The sequence below is a fragment of the Macaca fascicularis genome, chromosome 8, assembly GCF_037993035.2.
Source record: "Macaca fascicularis isolate 582-1 chromosome 8, T2T-MFA8v1.1".
Classification (NCBI taxonomy): domain Eukaryota; kingdom Metazoa; phylum Chordata; class Mammalia; order Primates; family Cercopithecidae; genus Macaca; species Macaca fascicularis.
In genome coordinates this window covers 106,042,580-106,064,563 of record NC_088382.1, presented here as the reverse complement: position 1 = coordinate 106,064,563, position 21,984 = coordinate 106,042,580, and the positions used below count along the sequence as shown (strand labels likewise).

The 21,984-nt window shown below is 40.4% G+C and overlaps 1 long non-coding RNA gene across 2 annotated transcripts; it reads left to right on the top strand.

Moving 5' to 3' along the window:
• Nucleotides 1-2,399: 2,399 nt before the first annotated feature.
• LOC135964547 (uncharacterized) lies at nucleotides 2,400-19,885 on the top strand. Of its 2 annotated transcripts, none has more exons than XR_010577032.1 (3): nucleotides 2,400-3,191; nucleotides 4,258-4,336; nucleotides 17,721-19,885. It is a non-coding gene; the product is annotated as an uncharacterized lncRNA (long non-coding RNA). The 2 variants fall into 2 exon arrangements; XR_010577033.1 differs by lacking the exon at nucleotides 2,400-3,191 and adding an exon at nucleotides 3,660-3,925.
• The last annotated feature ends 2,099 nt before the right edge of the window (nucleotides 19,886-21,984 follow it).

Sequence of the window (21,984 nt, the reverse complement as noted above, 5' to 3'; positions counted from 1 at the left end):
TAGAAACATTGGGGCTAAATATGTAGGCCTTTACTTTGTTAATCAATTCACTAAATATTTACTGAGAATATATATTTGTCATCCTTTCAAAGCCTGTGACCCATAGTTCATCTCAAATATAACTGGAAGGTTTTTCAGAAGCTGCTAAGTCCACACGGCTAATAGTTGACCAGATCTCCCCAGGATACAAGTTAGAGTTGAAGAAAGTTTCCATGTTTCCCTAAATCTTCTCTTTTCTAAGCTAAACACACAAAAGTAGCTAATATGACAGTGGTTTTCAGATCTTTAAGTACGGAGGTCTGTCCTGAAATGTGGGGCTCAGAATTTATAAAACTTGAATGCTTTGTACTAGTGCAGAGCCCCCTGTAGCCATTAGCTCCTTTTCTCCTGCAACTCTGCTCTAAGAAGACAGTCTATATATGTATTTGCTTTGGGAAGTCATATCAGACAGTGGGGTCACTTCTAGTTGGGCAATCCACACTTAGAGATTAACATGCATTAAAAGGAAGATATCTGAACTGGCCCTCAACACCCCTGATATTTACCGGTAGCAGGGAGAATCCATAATGTGAATATGGGGAAGGGAGGAAGGGAATACACATTTATTGGAAGTCGACTGTGTGCTGGGAATTGTGGTACATGCTTCACATACCTAACCTTCTCTGACTCTCACGAGAACCCTAGGAAGTATCATTTTAGTTCCCATGTGTGATTGTTCTAAACGAGTTTCACTGCAAGTAACACAGAGATTGACAACAAAGACTTATCTCTAAAAATATGAAATCTGGAGGCAGGCTGCCCAAGCTTTCCCAGGAGCTCTGGGAGCCATCAGGGATCAGGCCTTTTCCATCTTTCTGCTCTGCTATCCTTAGTGTGTAGGCCTTCCTCTTCATGTTTTCCACCTCATGATGATGGAATGGCTGCCTCCCCTCCAGGAATCATGTCTAGGTTCTGGGGGAGGGGGAAGAAGGAAAAAAGGCAAAAGGAGAAGTTCATGCCAGCCCAGCCTGCTCTTTCAAGAAACAAGCTTCCCATCCACTGTACCTAGTGATTTCTACTTATGTGTCATTGGCCAGAACTATATCAAATGGGCAACTGGTAAGATGAATATTTTATCTGGGCATAGTTAAGCTCCAAACAAAATCAGAGTTTTATTGGTAAAGAAGAATGAGCAACAGATATGGTGTAAGCAACATCAGGGTCTGCCACTCTGTTACAAATGAGAAAATAGGCCAAGAGACATAAAGTCCATGGCCACGGTCACAGCTGGAAAAAGGATGGGCTGAGATTTGAAGCCAGGCCCCTGCCCAGTCCAAAACTCTTGGTTTCTTGACTGTGCCATACTGCTTTTGGGCATAGCATAAACAGATCTCCCTTCCTAATGCCATCAGGAAGTAGGCATTCTGTTGCTCAGAGTCATTTTACAGATGGAGAAATTGAGGCACAGAAAGGCTAAGTACCTAAGGAACAGAGGATTTGAACTCAGTGTATTAGTCTGTTCTCACACTGCTAATAAAGACATACCTGAGACTGGGTATTATTCTAAAAAGAGGTTTAATGGACTCACAGTTCAACATGCTGGGGAGGCCTCACAATCATGGTGGAAGGCAAAGGAGAAGCAAAGTCACATCTTACATGGTGGCAGACAAGACGGCTTGTTCAGGGGAACTCCCATTTACAAAACCATCAGATCTCGTGAGACTTATTCACTACCAGGAGAACAGTATGAGGGAAATCAGCCCATGATTCAATTATCTCCACCTGGCCCCATCATTGACACGTGGGGATTATTACATTTCAAGCTGAGATTTGGATGGGGACACAGTCAAACCATATCATTCAGTTACCATAAAGAGGAAGTGCCATAGTAGAGCAGCATTAGTCTGAAAACTCTCTCTCTCTCTCTCTCTCTCTCTCTGTCACATGCACACACACACACAGCCATGAGCTGTTTCCAGGGACATCCTACCCTGGGGGAGATTCTGACACTCAACCTAGGACTTGTCAAGGAGGATTGTTGCAGGCTACCAACTGATATATTAAAAACAATATGCAGCCAATTACTGAGACTGTGGGTGATTTCAAAGTTATTCAGAATGTACATATTAAGTTATTCAGAAGAAATCAATTTTGGCTTTAACATTTTCAATGTAATGACCCTTACAGAATTGGTTTGTATCAGAAATACCAAAAGCTCAGTGGTGCCCACTGATCAATTTGTCCTCTACAGTAGTGCTCAAGCAGAGATGGATGAACCCAATAAGAATAGGTGTTATTTAATGAGAGCTTAAGAAGTGCCAGACATGGCGATCAATGTTTACACTTGTCATATTATTTCAACTTGACCCATCTTTCAGAGAGGCTTCCTGTTATCCTTACCTTTCAGGTGAGGACCTGAGGCTCAGTGAAGGCGAGTGACTTGCCCCAAAACACACACCTATGTAAAGGCAGGACTGTTCTGTAATCTAGGTGGCCCACCTGACCCCACAACATCAATGTCCCTGACTGTGTGTAGGGGCTGAAGATAGCAGAAAGGAACTTGGAGTGAGGACCAGTAGACTTGCAAGTAGATAACACCCCAAATGTGCTTCTGCCGCTGAATTTCTAAGCTAACCAAGGACTGTTACGTTCAGCTCTTCTAATTTATATTATGTTCATACAGACCAGTGTTTTAGCCTGGTGAGATATTTTTAGACTAAAAAACCTGTGCAATGCTGAGGATTAAACAACTTTAATTCTATTGCACTTACCCACATCTGGCAGGCAGGGTGTACCTTTATGTAAAATTAAAAGCCAATGAAACTTGCCATTTTTTTTAAAGTTTGGCAGTAAAATTGCTTTCTTCCAGTTGTTCACAAATGAAACATGCTGTGCTGGTTTCTGAAAACCAAGAAGCCTGGAGAGAAATTTATGACTTTGAAACAAAATTTAGAGGTTGAAGGATTTAGCAGTTTGCAAAGAACATGGAGCTAAGCCCTTGAAAAAAACTGTTCAAAAAGTCCTGGCCTAAAGTGCCAACGTCGTTTTCAGAAGTCCCCGCAGAAGCTCTTAGGAATCTGAAAGTGTAAAAATGGGGAGAGAGCATTTTAAAGACATCTTTCCCCTGAAAGCCGGTGCTTGTGAGCCTGTGCATTTTCCCACACGAATATGCTCGGCCGTTATGTTAGCCAGGCATTTCCTGCGTACGGCAGGTTTGTTATCCTTCATTTTTTTTTCCTTTTCCTTCTCAGGGAATTATCCAAGATTTGTAGCCAGCAGTCTCTGCCATATTTTCTCTCAGCCTTTAGTCACACGCCCATATATGGAAATCTTTATCACATAGTCCCTGGCTAGGACATTTTATAGGAAGTGTTTAGTGTATTGTGGTCTTTATAACTAAGTCATTCTAAGGATAAAATGGCGGCAATTGGCATGACTATGTGTGCGTGTGTCTGTGTGTGTGTCTGCGTACGTGTCTCTGTGTGTGTTTAGCCTTTGGAGCTGGGAAACATATTTGACAAGTTTGAAGTCAAGGTTTTATCCCCTCAGTAGTTCTTGTATAGCGAAGTGAATTTTTGCTATTTAGAAAGGAATCTTCCTCACTTTTGCCCTAGAAGTAAAGTGGAAAGGCATGCTGGGATATTTTCCCCATAATAAGGGAGTTCAACCTCTCCACATTTGGATATTTTCCCTGCTTAGGCAGCCACAGCACAGAGAGAGAATTAGTCACAAGGTTAGTCCAGCTTAAATAAGCAGAAGTCAAGTTAGTGCTTCACAGATTGGTCTTTTAGCAGATGTTCTGCCCTTTTGAGGAATGCAAGGGGCAAATGTGAGCTCTTAAGGATATTTTACATTTACGCAATGAGTTACGCTGTTCAAAAAACTTTCTCGTCTTTCTACCCTTGTGCAACCTAATTTCTCTTACCAGAAACCTGAGGCTCCAAAGGTAAGTCAGTTGCTTGAGAAAACACAGCTGATACCACTTTGCATTCAGAAACTCCCAGCAGCTCCCACTGCATGAGTGATCAAGACCAAGCTCCTTAGGACAAAAGTGAAAGTTTGAGAAACATTTAGCAACCATTTATACACATAAGTACCGGTGGTTAGGCACCGTGAGGGGTCAAACCAAATAAGATGAATTCTTAGAGAGCTGTAATAGAAATGCGGGAATCTGTCATCATACAAATAATTAATTGCGGTAAGTGTCTTAGTCAGCTCAGGCTGCTGTAACAAAATACCACAGACCAGGTGGCTTAAATAACAATTTATTTCTCACAGTTCTGGAGGCCAAAAGTCCAGGGTCAAAGTGCCAGTGGATTACATTTCCTGGTGAGGACCCTCTTCCTGGCTTGTACCTGTAAGTGGCCACTTACAGGGTGAGTGCACTGATATGAGAGAGAGAGAGAGAGAGAGAGAGAGGATCTATTTTCCTCTTTTTATTTTTTATGTACTTATATTTTTATGTACTTATTTTTTTGCACTCTTGCCCAGGCTGGAGTGCAGTGGCATGATCTTGGCTCACTGCAACCTCTGCCTCCCGATTCAAGCAATTCTCCTTCCTCAGCCTCCCCAGTAGCTGGGACTACAGGCACCCACCTCCAAGCCCAGCTAATTTTTGTATTTTTAGTAGAGACAGGGTTTCACCATGTTGGCCAGGCTGGTCTCAAACTCCTGACCTCAGGTGATCTGCCCACCTCAGCTTCCCAAAGTGCTGGGATTACAGACGTGAACCCCCGTGTCCGGCCTATTTTCCTCTTCTTAGAAGGGCACTGTTTCTCTCATGAGAATTCTCACCCTCACGACCTCATCTAAACCTAATACTCCCAAAGGCTTTACTTCTAGATACTATTACACTGGGAGTTAGGGCCTCAACATACGATTTTTCAGAGGACATAAACATTCAGCCCATAGCAGTAAGCAAGTGACTGGGGAAGAGTGGTCTGGGATTGAGCAGTGTTGAGGTAAAACTAGCTTTAAAAATCATGTTCTTTCCAATGGTCTCCCCACATGGACTTGATCCAGAGTCTGTGAATAGCTTCATCCTGCAACTAGTGATGCATCAGAGCAAAAAAAAAAAAAAATAGGCAGGACATAATGCAGCACTTAGGAAGGAGGACGTGTGTGCGACCATCATCAGACTTTCACTTATAGTTTAAAAGAGAAGTGAGAGTTGCAGCTGTGTGTGAGGCCAGGGTAGGGGAAGGAGGAAGCTGGGGAGGGGCTGGCAGGGAAGACCAACACTATGTCATGGACAACCTCCCTGGAAGGTATTTCCCAAATTTCCTTCCAAGAAGATGGTCTGTTGGTACATTATTACTGACATTTTGGACCCAGATTATGTCTTTTTTCAGAGATATTTGATCACTTGAGCCCTTCTTCATATCCAGATCACCTCCAGGGTTAGTGAGATAGTTAACATATTATAAGTGATATTGACTTCCCCCCAGACGTGGTAAGAGTCTCCTTTTGTATAGGCAGTACAGGTTCTGTGAGTTCGGCCTGCCTGCAGTTAAAGTCTAATACAGGCCTGGGGATGAGTGTATTTGCTCTGCTAAGTAGTTGACTCCAGACACATTTTGCCTGTACAGAGACCTGAAGTGGACATGTGACTGTGTTCAAGATAAAACAAAGAGAACAGCCTCGGGTGACCAGTGTCATGGAGCCCGGCCAGATAAACACCCACTGGGTATACCCAATGCCAATTTTGGTATGGGAACCCTTTTACCCATTGTCCTGCATGGGCTTCAAGAGTCCCAGCAACCATTGGGAAATAATTAAATCACCTTATACGATTGTTCTTGGAAGTAAAATGCTAAGAACTGTTTGTACAGGTCAATCGAGTCAACACAGCAGGAAGCAGAGTTAGCTGCTTTCTTTTAAAGGGGCCTAGCACTATATTCTGCCTTCCTCTCTTCTTCCCTCCTTCCATGACTTCCTCCCACTTCAAATTGAACATCTACTATGTTCTGGTACTGCCGTAAGCACAGGGAGTACGTAAATGACAAAAGTGTGGCCTGGCATTTGTCCTCTTTTATTCTGTGAGTATTTATTTTATGTGCCAGCCTCTATGCCATGTACTAGGCATGCTGCATGGAACAGGAAATGCAGATTCTGCATTGTCAGGATACAGGATAGTGGTAATAGTGCTGAGTAAGTAATTAGGAGTGTCTCAAGAGTCATAGAACAGAGTTCCATGAGGACGTATAACAGAAGGGCCTAACTGAGTTTATGGTATCAAACAACTCCTCATCTGAAAAGGAACACGGAGAAAGTGCTTAAAACGTGCTTTTACCTAAGTAAGGTCTATTTTAAATTCATATTCTATCTTCCTAAAGTTAAGACAACCATATGACTTTTAAAAATGTATTTTATTACATTATATTGATTACATGAGTCAAGCAACCAGTTTAATAAGTGAATTAGTTGCTTAAGATTTAGGTAGATTTAGTCTTTGGATGTTTTCGAGACATATCTCAAAAGATCAAACTCAGATTCAAACTTCCTAAGTTCATATGGCAAGTTAGGCAGAATTCTAAGATGATCTCCAACATTCCCACTCTCTTCTTCCCTGGTGTACACATTCTCCCAGTTATTTAATCAAACTCTAAGCTGGGTACCATGAAGAGATTTTGCAGATGTAGTTAAGGTGCCAAATCAACTGACCTTAAGGTGGGAAGATTATCTGGGGAGCAGCAGGTGCTGATCTAATCAGCCAAGCCCTTAAAAAGGACTGGGCTCCTGCTGATAAAAGAGATTTGAAGTGTGAGATACATTTGACACTAGGGGGTGGGGGGGATTCTCCATAGCTGGATTTGAAGAGGAATATTAGGGGCCTTTAGGAGCTGAGAGCAGCCCCTAGCTGATAGCCAACAAAGAAATGAGGGCCTCAGTCCTACAACCTCAAGGAAGTGAATGCTGCCATGACCACATGAACTTGGAAGATGACCCTGAACTCCCGATGAGAAAAAAAAAAAAAAAAAATTTGCCAATGCTTTTTAGCCTTGTGAGATCCTGAATAGAGAACACAGCCACACTGTGCACAGCCTTCTGACCTATGGCACTGTGAACTAATAGGTGAGCATTGTTTTAAGCCTCTAAGTTTGTGGCAACTTGAGACACAGCAATAGAAAACAAATACAGCTGCTGTTCTGTTTCCCTCTCAGTATGGACGTCTCTATTGCTTCCAGTATGACCCAAATCCTCTTGATTAAAAAGACTGGACATGTGACCAGGTTGGCAAATCATCATATCTCTCACCTCTGAGCATGATGATTGGCTCAGGTGTTGGGATTGTGACCTAAGCTGTGCCACCAGTGTCCTTACCTGTGAATTATCAAAGATGAGCTTAAGGCAGAATGCTAACTTCCCCAGGAATGAGAGCCCAGAGCTGCCCATATCCATGACTCCACTAACATGATGAACCTGATTTGAACCCTGAAACCCAAAGAGCACAGAGAGTCCTGACAGTGTTCGAGACCCTACATCCATTGTCTTTTGGCCATGTAAACCTATGCCCTTCCAGCAACTTGGTTATAGGAACCAAGGCTTCTCCTTTTGATTTGAGCCAGGTCATGCTGAGCTTCTGTTGCAGGCAGCCAGAGAGATCTGAACAATAAAACTAGAGAGAAGTAAAGAACAGTGAGCTAGAAGACACCAGTTCTGCTTATCAGACATTATCAAGACATGGAAGTGTCTCCTTGCACGTAACCTGAGTTTTCTATTTTGTTCTTATAAATCAGTGCTGAAGGACATCAAATGGTAGCAAAAACAAACACTAGCCCAATCATATTATCAGAACTTGCAGGGATTTTAGATGCTATCTGGTCAAGGGCCCTAATTGTCTATGTGTAGAAGCTCAGCCCAGAGAGGAGGAGCAACTAGTTAGGTAACAAGGTGGTCATTCCAGAATTATTGGATAAAACTGACCCAGGTTGAATGAAAAATGATGCTCTCTGTATCTAATCCGTTTTCTTCTGCTTTCCATGATTACTTGGGTCTTCCATCATTTCAGTGTCTTTTTCTCAACTTTTCTAAAATTGTGTCTACTGAGCACTGTGACTCTCATGATCCCTATGATATATTTTCAAGCTAGACTCTCCAGTTTCTGAATCTCTGGTGGTATCTCAGTTTGTCACAGTGATTTCTACTTGATTCTACTAAAAATGGTGTAAAACTGTGTCCTGTTGAACATATTGCAAGAAGCTATCCTGGGCACAACTTACCTTTGTGATGATTGCATAAGGATAAATTCATAAATGATTATCTCCCTTGAATACAAATGTAAGTTGTTTCCATAGATACCTGTTCACAAAGATTAATGAGATAAATGTTTTCCAATGCCTGGTTGAATTACACTTCTGACAATACCAAATTGTGAACATCTTACCCCATTTGAACATGGAATTACAGAGTAGAAGATCTGGGAGAGGGCCTTAGGGATCACCAGACTCAGTCTCTCATGGATCAGAGGACAATGGGCTCCAAAGAGCGGGAAGGCCTTGGTCAAGGTCAGAGCCTCTCTATTTTAAAAATCAATAGGTCGCCTATTGTGCTTTTACATGAGATGAACTCACAAACATCTTTTCTTAAAATTTGCCTTTTCTGCATGTAAATAAACAAAAGTAGCAAAAAATATAAAATGTAAACATTGTCCACCACATGGATTTCGGAGCAACTAGGGAAAGATCTGTTTCCGGGATTAAGAACAATCTTACCAATGAGATAATAAAATAACCTATTAGTTATTAATTTTAAAACTTGAGTAATTGAAAGAACAGCATTGTTTTTCTTTATAAAAATTGATATACATTTATTTTTAAATATTTGGAAAACTTTAAGCTGCAGAAAGAAGGAGAAGAAATTGCTTATATTCGCACTACCCAACAAAACCAATTTTTAACATTTTTGGTGATTTTTCTTCTATCTTATTTTATATGAATAGAAAGTCTATGAGGATGGCAGTCATAAACATTTTCCCACGTTATTACATCTTCTTTATAAATATCTACTAAGCACATGTGGTATGTTTTTCTTTAGCAGCTAACTATTCTATTATGGGAATGCTGGTTTTAAAATAACCTTACAAGGAGCATCTTCATGTATACATATATTTTTCCATATTTAGGAGTATTCTTTTATTCCTCATAAATGGAATTTCTGGATCTGTTTTATAATAGGTGCATAGCTCAATTGATAGACATTACAAGAATTGAATAAGTATGTTAATCAGAATGAGCCAGGTGAGCTGTGGTAACAAGTAGCTCTATTATCTCAATGACCTAACAAAAATAAAAATTTACTTCTTAGTCATGGGAATTCGTTTTTGGGCTCAGGTTACTCTCTGAAGCTGCTGTCCTCGTATGGGGACTTAGCAGTCCAGACTTTTCAGTGCTTAGGTTCCACCGTCTCAACCAAGCCTGCTCTCTTATTACATCTTTATGGGAAGGTTCCTAAATACTCACTCGTACCCCATATTACACGGCCCTGTCTGCCTTCAAGGCGGTGGGATTGGGTGGGAAAGCGTGGTCCATCCATGTACCACAAGTAGGTGAGCACTTTCATGTTATTGACCAATTGCTTTTCACAACAATTCACATGCCCATCAATTTGCATGAGAAAGTCCTTTTCACCACATGCATTTACTATGCTAATTGCATATTACTCCTTTAAAAAAAAGCTTTGCTACAGTGATGGGCAAAAATATTTAGTTTTTATTCCTTTGATTACCTCAAGGTAGACTTTTTAATTAATTAATTAATTCATCCATTTAATCAATCATTCAACAAATACAGTTATGCGGCAATGATGAATTGGATATGTGGTGGTGGTCCCATATGATTATAAGGGAGCAAACAACTTTAACCTCAGTGTGGATGAGGATGCCATTGAGGAGCCTCTAGATGTGAGTCCTGAGGAACTGACAGAGTTGTGAGAGCTGGAACAGGAACTCAAGAGCTTAAAGAAGAGTCAAGAGAAAAGGAAACTGCAGAAGAAAAAGACAAAACCCTGAGAAAATTCACTGTCAAGGGTTTGGCAGAAGCCTTTGTAGACCTCAGCCACTCGGAAAGTTTGAAACCATGGACCCTAACACTGAAAGGTTTTCATTGGTAGAGAGGAGTGTTCATGATGCATTATCTACTTACAAGCAAATCTATGATGAAACAAAGAAATAAACCAAGCTTTCTTTTCTTTTCTGAAAAGAGTGACACCTCCTCAAGAACAGTCCCAGGCAGGCCCTTCAGGAGGTGCTTCAAAAGAATGTATTGTTTTCATAGATGACAGCTCCATGCGTGTTATTACCCCTTCAGTCCTTCCAGTGGGACAAACTGGAGAAGCAGAAGACAGTGATACTGATGATCCTGACATTGTGTAGGCCTAGGCTAATATGTGTTTGTGTCTTAGTTTTTAACAAAAATGTTTAAAAAGTGAAAAATAAAAAACTGTGAAAGGAGAAAAAAGCTTATAGAATAAGGATATTTAAAAGAAATATTTTTGCACAGCTGTACAATGTGTGTTTAAGCCAAATGTCTACAAAATAATCAAAACATTTAAAAAATTAAGAAGTTTATAAAGTAAAAATGTTACAGTAAGCTAAGGTTAATTTAGTATTGAAGAAAGAAAAATATTTTCTATAAATGTAGTGCTGTCTAAGTGTACAGTGTTTATAAGGTGTATGGTTGTATCCTAAGCTTTCACATTCACTCACCACTCACTCATTGACTCACCCTGAGTAACTTCCAGTCCTGCAAGCTCCATTTATGGTAAGTGACCTAAACAGGACAGGGTGTGCCATTTTTTAACATTTTATATTGTATTTTTACTGTTTTCTGTTTGAATATGTTTGGATACACAAATACTTACCATTGTGTCATAATTGCCTACAGTATTCAGTAGAGTAACATGCTGTACAGGTTTGTGGCCTAAGAGTGATAAAACCATACCATATAGCCTAGGTGTGGAGTAGGCAATACCATCTAGGTTTGTATATGCATACCCTATAATGTTCACACAATGACAAAATTGCCCAAAGAAAACATTTTCATTGTAAATACATGACTGTATTTACTTAACAGGTGAACCAGGCACCGACCCAGGTATTAGGTCTCTAATGGTGGACACATACACATGGCCCCTTTCCCCATGGACTTTGTGATCATTGACTAGTTACGGTGCCTCTTTTATGAATTGTCTGTAAATATCCTTGCATGTCTGTGTTTAGGGTTCTTTGCATTTTTCTTATTGAGTTACTTCAGCTCTTTATAAATAAAAGATAGCAGCTCTTTTTTGCATTCACTGCAAACTTTTTTTCAGTTTGCCTTTTAATCTTAATTTTGGTGACGTTTTCCCTTTTTTTACAGATTTTTAAAATTATCTATTCAAATCTCTTGGTCTTTTCCCCTTAAATTTCTTTCCTTACTTTTAATCTTAGGAAATACTAAAAATGGTTATTTCTGAGTTTTTTAGAACTTTTCTCTTGCTAAAAATCACCTTGTGAGAAAACACACACCTACACTCACATATGTGTATGTATGTGTATAGATATTTTTAGAGAGAGAGCATGAGAGTGTGTGTGTGAGAGAGAGAGAGAGAAGGAAATACAGAGAGAGATAGAAAGAGAAAGGAGGGAGAGAATTCAGTGGATAATTCAATTCCAGACTCTTTATGCAGGTTATGAACCTAAAGGCCACTTTAGCAATCCCAGTGCCTGCCTACCATTCCTGATTGCCCAGTCTTTTCTCCTCTTGGAGTTCCCAGATGGAAGGTGCTATGGAAGGTGCTTACACCTTCTGTAGTGCTGTAAGGACTAGCTGCCAGCACCTTCTGTAGTGCTGTAAGGACTAGACAGAAGAATAATGCATGGTCTGTCCTTCTAGTTTATAAAATCACACGCACAACTACACAGGCACATGCACGCAGAGCTCATTAATTCAAGGCTGTGTGTGGTAAGAAACGAGTGAGTTGTGTAGACTGGATGGACTCCAAACTTTTCGTTTTGCAACCCCGTTAGTTAAAAACATGTTGTGCAAGCACTTTCAATACATATTTCATAGAATTCAAGACACTATCAATTGTGCATTACGTCATTACGTTATATAGCATGAAGAAAGAAAAATATCCCTGCCAAATTGTGACATAAGCTTTCTGTAGGTATTGATTGTAAAATGCATCTCAATATGAGAGATGTTAAAATGCGAAACAATGTGTGTCTCAGAACTGTTAAAAAATGATCATATACTTCTAAACGGATATATTATGTCCTTTTAAAAGCACACACAAAAATGGGAGTTTTAAAAGGTTGAAATTTTATAAGCAAAAGTTCAATACCTTCCTGTTGTACCCCAAAGGATCACTACAGACACCTGACTCTGGAGGCCACTGGCATAGACAGAGGTCCCGTGTGGGTCCAGAAGAGTGAGGAGCTCTTAGCTGTCTGTGTGGCTCTGGGGAAGTGGATGAGCATTTCAGAAGTGCCCAAACACAGAAACAGGAAAAGCATCTGAGTGATATTAGGTGACAGTGAAGCCAAGGGACCAGAAGTGACTATGATTCTCAGCCTCAGTGTTAGGGGGAATGGCATAAGTGGGGTAGCCAGGCGAGGAAGCTACTCTCTGGGAGAAAGATAAACAACTTAGGGAGATAACGGCATGTAAATGGAGCTAATTTGAACAGTGTAAGCAGATGACAGCTGGGCACTGTATTTAATGTCAGCATAGACAAAGAGCAACACAAGATTTGGGTGGGTGCCACTTAAGGCTGATCTTACAAGTCAGACGTGCAGTGTCTGTAACAGAAGTCACAAGTGCCTGGCTCAAGATAGCTCCCCGACTGACGGTCACAATTTCTCCTTTGAAGATTAATCTCTTTCAGTTAAAGGACTGAAGACTCCAATTAAAATGCAATTACCCCCAACAGAGGTAACCAACATCTTTTTCTTGTGAGAGGACAGGTTGCTGAGAGGAAGGCACTAAAGAAATACAGTGTGAAAGCTGGAGGTGGATTCTTCTGGTATTCCAGAAGCTGGATAATTTTGGAATACTGGATTCTTCTGGAATGCTTCTCCACTTCCCCAGAGCCACACAGACTCAGCTAAGAGCCCCTCACTCTTCTGGGCCCACACAGGACCTCTGTCTATGCCAGTGGCCTCCACGGTGGGGTGTCTGTAGTGATCATTTGAGGTGCAACAGGAAGGTATTGAACTTTTGCTTATAAAATTTCAACCTTTTAAAACTCCCATTTTTGTGTATGCTTTTAAGAGGACATAATATATTCATTTAGAAGCATATGATCATTGATCATTTTTTATCAGTTCTGAGACACACATTGTTTCACATTTTAACATCTCTCACATTGGAATACATTTTACAATCTACATACAAAAGCCTATGTCACAATTTGATTGGCAGGGATATTTTTCTTTCTTCATGCTATATGTGATGATGTAATGTACAACTGATAGAGTCTTGAATTCTATGAAATATGTATTGAAAGTGCTTGCACAACATGTTTTTAACTAATGGGGTTGCAAAACGAAAAGTTTGGAGTCCATCCAGTCTACACAACTCACTTGTTTCTTATCATACACAGCCTTGAACTAATGAACTCTGCGTATGTGTGTATGCCTGTGTAGTTGTGCATGTGATACTAAAACCTTGAAGGACAGACCACACATTTTTCTTCTGTCTAGTCCTTACAGCACCTTCCATAGTCTAGGCCAGCAGTTCTCAACACCATCAGACTTAACACCCCTTTTATAACTAGTATTTTATGATGTCCTTTTTATGATCTTAAAATTAAATTCACAAATACGTTTTTTAAAAAGCTCATATTGTATTAGTTGGGTTCCCCTCATTGCTAAAACAAACGTACCCTAATATATTTAATAACTTAAACACAATAAAAGTTTATTTCCAGCTCTCATGATAGGACTGGGCAGATAAGTAATGGGCAGGGAGTTGAAACAGATATGGAGGCATGCACCTGGGAGATTTCTGTGGGCCAGGCCTGGAAGTGGCATGTACCACTTCTGCTCAGGGGCCATTGGCTGGGACTCAAGCACATGACCACACCTGTGTGCAAGGGTGAATGGGAAATAGAGTCTAGTTGGGAAACCAGGAGAGAGAGTGGAACGTGGACTTTGGTGAGCATCTAGCAGTTTCTGCCACAAATATAATGCCTTGTTATAAAAGAGAAATAAAATAATTTACAATAAAACAATATGATTCATTATGTAAACCCTCAGGATAGTCACACCAGAAGACATGAGTGAAATGCTTTCACTCATAAGGAGAATGATGTGAATGTGAAGGCCTTAAGTGCAGTTTAAGAGTGGCGTGTTGTATTAGTGACTAACATATCCTTCCCTATTTTACTATTACTATCCAACAGCAGTGTTTCTTTTTCTTTTTTTTTTTTACTAGTAATGAGAGTTCCTGAAATAGTGAAAAACACTTAGTAAAATTCTGAACAAAGCACAATCTTCCTTTAATTTATACAGCTGACATGTTACGGGAAAATCTGGTGCATATTAGAACTCTGCAACAAATGCTTTGTATTTATATGTAAAATCAAATTGGGCTCTAGGCTCAGATACTTATAAAGATGTTTTTTTTTTTTTTTTTTTTTGCCTCCAGGAATATCAAATGGGGCATTAGTAGGCCCTGAAGGATGAGGGAGAATCCTTCATTGTGCAAAACTTTTCCAGATATTGCAGGATGTCTAGCGACCCCAGCACTCTCCTCCCCACATACACAAATCACTGTGACAACCACATACACCTCCACAATTTTCCAAAGCATTCCCATGGAGTCATACTGCTTCCACTGAGAACCACTGGTCTTACTCAATAAATGCCTGACAATTCACTCTTGGGTACTTGAAGAAATGGATAAACAAACTGATTCACTAATCCTGGCATCTTGCTATAAAGCAAAGAATATGAACATATTTGGAATGCCAGCCTTGTGCTATGCTGGGTGATTTTACATAACTATCTCATTTAATCCTCATAATGATCTTGCAAGATATTATAAACTTGAAGGACAGACCACACATCTTCATAATGAATGAAATGGGGGTCTTGGAGGTGAAGTAGCATGTCTGTAATTATATGGTGGGTAAGTATGTGGGAAGCTGGGATTGAAATCTGGGCCTGACTCCAGAATCCATGGTAAATATCCACCATTATTAGGATGACCATATGTCTCCATTTAAGTCTACTGTCCTGGAGTAATGATTATTAGCACTCCCTTTCACTCTCAAAGAGTCCCAGTCTGGAGAGTAAATTACATGGCCACCGTAAATATTATATGCTGCTATTGTCATCATTATTTATTGCACAGGAAGGTCAAGAGAGAGGGGAAAAAAGCAATATTATTCTTTCTCAGACATCAGTGGATGACTGAGGAGGCAGAATGGGTTTTCTCTTCCCCATTTATCACCTGTGCACTTCTCAAATCATCCATGGAGATTTGTATCTGTTTATCTTCTGGAAAAAAAAATTTAAACAGTAGGAAAATAAACACTTTCTAGATATTCAATCTTTTACTATCAAACAGGGTATTGTCCTTTACTTGCAAATAAGCTATGCTGTCTCCTAAGAAAGACTAAGTACTCTTAAATCTGAGAAACAGCTGAAGATAGCGTAGGAAGCTGAACTGAGACACGCTGAGCAAGGTGATGCATTGATGCTTGCTTGCTTGCTTTTGATGAGCTGGTCACATTCTTGAAGTTAGGAAGAAATCCTCCCTTTAGATATTTAAGTTAGAAGCCTATTTCTATCAGCTTCTGGTTCTGACGGTTTTCAAACAATTGCTTTAAACAAGTCACAGTTTTAGACATGTCACATGCACACGTTCAGGCTCAGAGTTACCGGAAAGTACCAGAAAAAATTCACAGGGTAATTTCAACACCCAAATGCTGTCTCTGCCACCTCTCCCATCTCATTCCTGTCAATGACTCTCTCCCTCCACTCTGCCTACTATCCCCCCACCTTTTGTTTCAACTCCTTGTGGCATTTGGTGTTTCTCCTCCCAATCTGCAGCCAGGGTCAGCACTGGTGAGGAAAAGTGGGTCAGATTGCCCTCTGTCTCCTGGTGCTGAGCACTCCTATGTTGGTTCAAACACAGAACCAACTGAAACCCACTCAGGCCTTCCCCAGCTGCCATCAGCCACTACCCTAGTGGTGGTCTGAGGGATTTCTTGAAAAGGAAGTAACTAGTGGTCAGCTGCCCTTCTTGGTTTCCCACCAGGAGCTCTAATAGAAAGAGTCCTGGTGAAGATGCTGAGCCTGACCTCATTGGGGGCCTGTTGGAAGATGTGTCTTAGACCCTGGTGGCGCAGGGCAGAGAGGGAGCTTCCGAGCTCTTCCTGGTTTATCCATGCACCATTGCCAAGCTTGGGGATGATGCTTAACAAAGAGCATGGCATTCCATTGAAGACACTTAATAAAGTTATAAAATTTAAAAAATAATAATGGTTGAATTGGGCTTAAGTAATACCATCCTGTTGTAGTTGTTTCCTTCAGCTTCAGTTGTATTTGGAAAAAAAAAAAAAAAAAAGAAATCACCTCAGAACTGATACAAATTATTAAAATTTCCCCCTCTTCAAGTCTCCATAGCCAAGTAGAAGGTGTGGAGACTGTCAAAAGACGTCTGAAACTTTAAAGGATAAGTACAAAATAATCCCTCTAAGTGTGGATATTGATCGCTTTTGTTGTATAAAGACAGATTGTTCTGCTGAGACCACAGGAAATACACTCCATAAATGCTCTCTTTTCTCCCTCCCACATCCATGGCAGACTCTGTTAATTGATCACCTACTCTTTCTGGCTAATTCTTAATAGAATATTTCAGGGAGAAACTGATGAAAGTTGGCAAGGGAGATGAAAGCTGTTTTTCTTTCTGACCTAGAGTAAGCCCACAATGAGGTAGACATTCCCAGAATTTATCGCCCAAGGAAGTTATAGTATTTGATATAGGAATTTGGAATCTTGGAGAATGGACCTTAGACCACCATGAGAAGGATCTCCTAATTTTCTCTCACCCCATCAGTCTGTCTTGAGAAGTCTAGCTATGCTGGAATACTACCAGCTGGGAAGGGATTGATGTGGAGATATGCCGGGTGGTAGGCAGGGAGGCCCTGGAGAGGAACGCAAGCTCAAGATGAGTACTTTACATTTTGGAAGCCAGATTACTTACAAGTAGCACTTTGGGTCTGCTTTCTCTGCTGATATCCTGGAGCCTTAAGCAAAGTCGATCTATTCATTCATTCAACAAACAATTATTGGGCATCTATCCTGTGGCAGTCACTGAGCTGTGATCTAGAATAAGAAGATGAATGACACAGATACAATCTGAGGATGATAAACCAATTACAGCTATTTTTGATCTTGGTGGTAAGGGCTTTGAGTGGCAGAACATGGACAGAAATCTGGGGTGACATAGCAGGGGATCCCAGTGTTCTAGTTAAAAGGTATCTATTCTCCAACGTGATTTCACTGGATGGACTGGACACAGAGAGAAGTATTATGGGCAGGGCTTGGGCAGGAAGATTAAAGAGGTAGCTACTCCCCCAAGAGTTGGGGCCATGAGATCCAGGCACCTTATTCACATAAAGGCTCTTTTCTTTCACTGCCAACTTTGGAGGATCAGGGTTTGATTTTTTTATAGGGGGTCATGGAAGCTAAAACCTTGGCAAAGAGCAATTTGTGATCTGCTATTGTGTTTTTCTATTCCCTTCCACAGGTGATTCCTAGAAGTCTCCATTTTGAAGTTCTCTTGTCCTTTGACCAAGCATCCAGCACATCCTCACAACACTCCAAAGCCACCTTGAAGACTCTCTTCAAAGCAATTCTTACTGTTGATACCACCACCATTGTTCCTGACACATGAAGCAGGAGGACCCAAGGCCAGAGGTCATGGCGGAGAGATGAGCAGATAGTCCTCAAATGCAGACAGGGCTGGGGTTGAAGAGGAATTCCCTAATAGCTGTTATAAATGGAGATATGACAGGTGTGAACAAACAACCTAGGACTGGAAGAAAGAAGAAGGAGGAGTCAGGTAGAAATAGTACTGAGAGTGGATGCCTGGGCTGTGTAGTGACATAAAGGGGCTTAAAGAGGGCTTAGGGAGCAGATCTGAGAGGAAGAGAATGAAGGAAGGTAAAGAATTCAGTCTTTGGCATTCCGATATGTAGTGAGGGCTGGGGGTGGTGACAGACTAGATTTAGGGAGTCTGAGGGTTGGGTGTTGGTTTGTGTTCTTGAAATTACTTCCTCAGGATTTCACATCTAACCAAATATTAACAATCATTTACTAAATAAATATTGTTCCATCCCTGGATGGGCAGACGGGAGTGTTATGCCTGCCTCTCCCCATCCCGTACCAAAAAATTAACAAAGACAGTTCAATTCATGACCCCAAGGCTGTCACAATCCAGACTAAGAAGTGCCCTGAGAGCCTGGCGGGATCATCATGGTGCACACTCAGTAGCCAGGGGATCTGAGTGGCCAAGGAACACCCAGAACTCCTGCCTTCTATAAGTCCAAGGCTGAGCATAGCAAAGTATGGAGAGGGGAGGGTCTTCTAACATTGAAGTAAGAAGGAGCAGACTTTTCAGCAAGAAGAAAAGTCCCAGAAATTCAGATAAGATTACAAACAAATTATAAAGCGATAGGCTGGCTGAAACAATAATATTCAAATTAGTTCAATTCAGCAAGTACATATGAGTGCTCCTGTGTGCCCATCCTGGGCTAGTCTACTTGAGGGAATGGACACAGGAGAAACGAACAGGGTTTAAAGGGGAGGTAGTTCTTCAGGCACAAAGATCTGCAGATGGCTGCCTCTCCACTGGGAACCCCATGACAATTCACACAAGATCTCTCCCAAGACCTCTCAAAGCAATTATTTTAAGACCTCAGTCCCTGCCCCCAAGCAGCCAGGAGTCTGTTTCACTGGTATCAGATCAAGCAGACCCTTCCTGAAACTTTTGTAGAGAAATGGAAGTGATTTGGTTAAAACAGGGAATTTTGGCCGGGCGCAGTGGCTGACACCTGTAATCCTAGCACTTTGGGAGACCCAGGCGGGCAGATTGCCTGGGCTCAGGAGTTCGAGACCAGCCTGAGCAACATGGCGAAACTCTATCTCTGCTAAAAATACAATAACGAAAAAATTAGCCAAGCTTGGTAGCATGCGCCTGTAATCCCAACTACTTGGGTGGCTGAGGCTTGGGAATTGCTTGTACCTGGGAGACGGAAGTTGCAGTGAGCCGAGATCATGTCACTGCACTCCAGCCTGGGCAACACAGCAAGACTCTCTCCAAAACAAACAAACAAACAACACAAGGAATTTCAAAGATGAAAGCAAGAGCAAAGATGGAGAATGGGTTGGAGGTCGAAAAAACACAGAAGTAAGAAGTAGAGGCTAGTGAGGAGAGCATGAATACTTTAGGCTGAGTTGATGGCAGCAAGTAGAGCCAAGGGACAGGGAGAATGAAGACATAGTCTCTACTGACTGGATGTAGAAGAAATGAAAAAGCAGAATCTAAGATGACCTTCAGTAGGAGTGGTAGAAGGGTGAATGAGGAAAGTCAGTAGCTCAGAAGAGAAGCATTTGAAGAAGGAAGACAATGAGTTCAGTAATTCAAGACTCGATCTTTTCTTTCCTGAACTCTTCCTGTGGTATCCCTGTTGGGTCCCCCTCTCCAGGATTTGTTCTCCAGTCCACCCTTTGCACTGAGTTTCTAAAAGGCAATCTTTACTGGATCATTCTCTGCATCCAGCCTCACAGTAGTTGCCACCACCTTGAGGTGAAAGGCCAAGGTCCAGAGCATGGCATACAAGCTCTTGGAGCTCTGCCTTACCTGTATCTTAGCCTCATATCCTGCCATTCTCCTTCTTGGGCTCAACATTCCTGCCATCCTGAAATAGTTGCATTGAAAAAGAAAGCCAGTTTCATGTGTCAGTACTTCTGTACTTGTTAACCTCACCCTGAAAATTTATTCCTACATTTCCTAGTTGAACTTCTCACCATCCTGTATCAGGTGGCTAAACACCCAGCAAAGCATTCCCTGATGGTCTTCTCCACTCTCCAAAGGAAGGTTTGTTCCAGGAATGCAAGTCTGATTCAATATATGAAAATTACTCGATGTAATCTTCCATACTAATGGCTAAAGGAGAAAAATCACATAGTCTTATCAACTGATATAGAAAAAGTATTTAAAAAATTATTCATTAATTATTAACATGTATTCATGATAAAAACTCTTAGAAAAAAATAAATTAGAGGGTAACTTCCTCAACTTGATAAAGAGTGTCTACCAAAAGGCTCGAGGTAATATTATTTTTAATGGTGAAGGACTGAATGCTTTCTCCATAAGATCAGAACAAGACAATGATGTCTGCTCTCACCACTCTTATTCAACATAGTACAAGTAGTTCATGAGAAAGGAAGAAATAAAACTGTCCCTATTTGCAGACGAAATGATTGTCTAGGTAGAAAATTCCATGAAATCTATAAAACAACAACCTCCTAGAACTAATAAGTGAGTTCCTCAAGGTTGCAAAATGTAATACAAACATACAAAAGCCAATTTCATTTTGGCATCCATAACAGATGGAAGTTATAGTACTTGACACAGGAATTTGGAATCTTAAAAAATGGATCTTAGACCACCATGAGAGGGATCTTCTAGTTCTCCCTCACCCCATCAGTTGTCTTGAGAAGTCTAGCTATGCTGGAACACTACCAGCTAGGAAGGTAGTATCTGGTGTCCATAACAGATAGACACCAAAATAAAAAATAAATGCCATTTACAGTTGCTAAAAAAAAAAAAAAAAAACAAGTATTAATCTAACAAAACATGTACAGGACTTCAACTGTACGTTTTGTAGTGGAAAACTACAAAACATTGATGAAATAAACCAAAGAAGATCTAAATAAATGGAAAGACATTGTGTGTTTGTGGATTAGAAGATTCAATACAATAAAGAAGTCAATTCTTTGCAAATTTACATGGAAGTTTAATGCAATTCCTATCAGAATCCCAGCAAGATTTTTGTAGATATAGACACGATTATTCTAAACTTTATATGAAAATGCAAAGGAACCAGAATAGCTAAAATAACTTTGTAAAAGAATAATAAAGTGGGAGGAATCAATCTACCTGATTTCAAGATTTATTATAGAGCTGTGGTATTTACAGAGTGACAGACACATAGATTGATGAAACAAATAGAGAGCCTAGAAACAGACCCAGAAAATATGACCAACCAAAAGGTACAAAAGCAATTCAGTGGAGGAAAGATAGCCTTTTCAATGAAGCTCAACTTAAATCTCATATGTTTAAAGAATTAACTCAAAAATAGATCACAAGCTTAAATGTAAAACTATAAAACTTTCAGAAAACAAAACCCAGGAGAAAATCATGGGGATCTGGGGCTAGGCAAAAAGTTCTTAGATTTGCCATCAAAAGTCTGACCCATAAAAGAAAATAATAATGATTGGATTTCATCAAAATTTAAAACTTTTGCTGTGTAAAATGCCCTATTATGAGAGTGAAAAGACAAGCTTCAGAGAGCAAGAAAACATTTACAAGCCACATATCTGACAAAGGATTAGTAGCTAGATACATAAAGATCTCTCAAAACCCAACACTAAAAAATAAAACAAAAGCAATACAATCAGAAAATGTGAAAAAGACATGAAGAAACACCTTACTGAAGAGGATATATGGATGGCAAATATGCATTTGAAAATACATTCAACATCGTTAGTCATTAGGAAATGTGAATTAAAATCACAATGAAATGTCACTATGCAACAGAAAGGCTAAAATAAGAAATAGTGACAACACCAAATGCTGGTGTGGATGTGTATAAACTGTATCTCTCCTATGACTGTATCTCTTCTTCACCTCTCCTATATTTTTGTGTAAACATGTTTCCATTTCTCTGGATAAATACTCCTAGGTATTTATCACACAAGTGTTCACAGCTGTTTTTCTGGTAGTC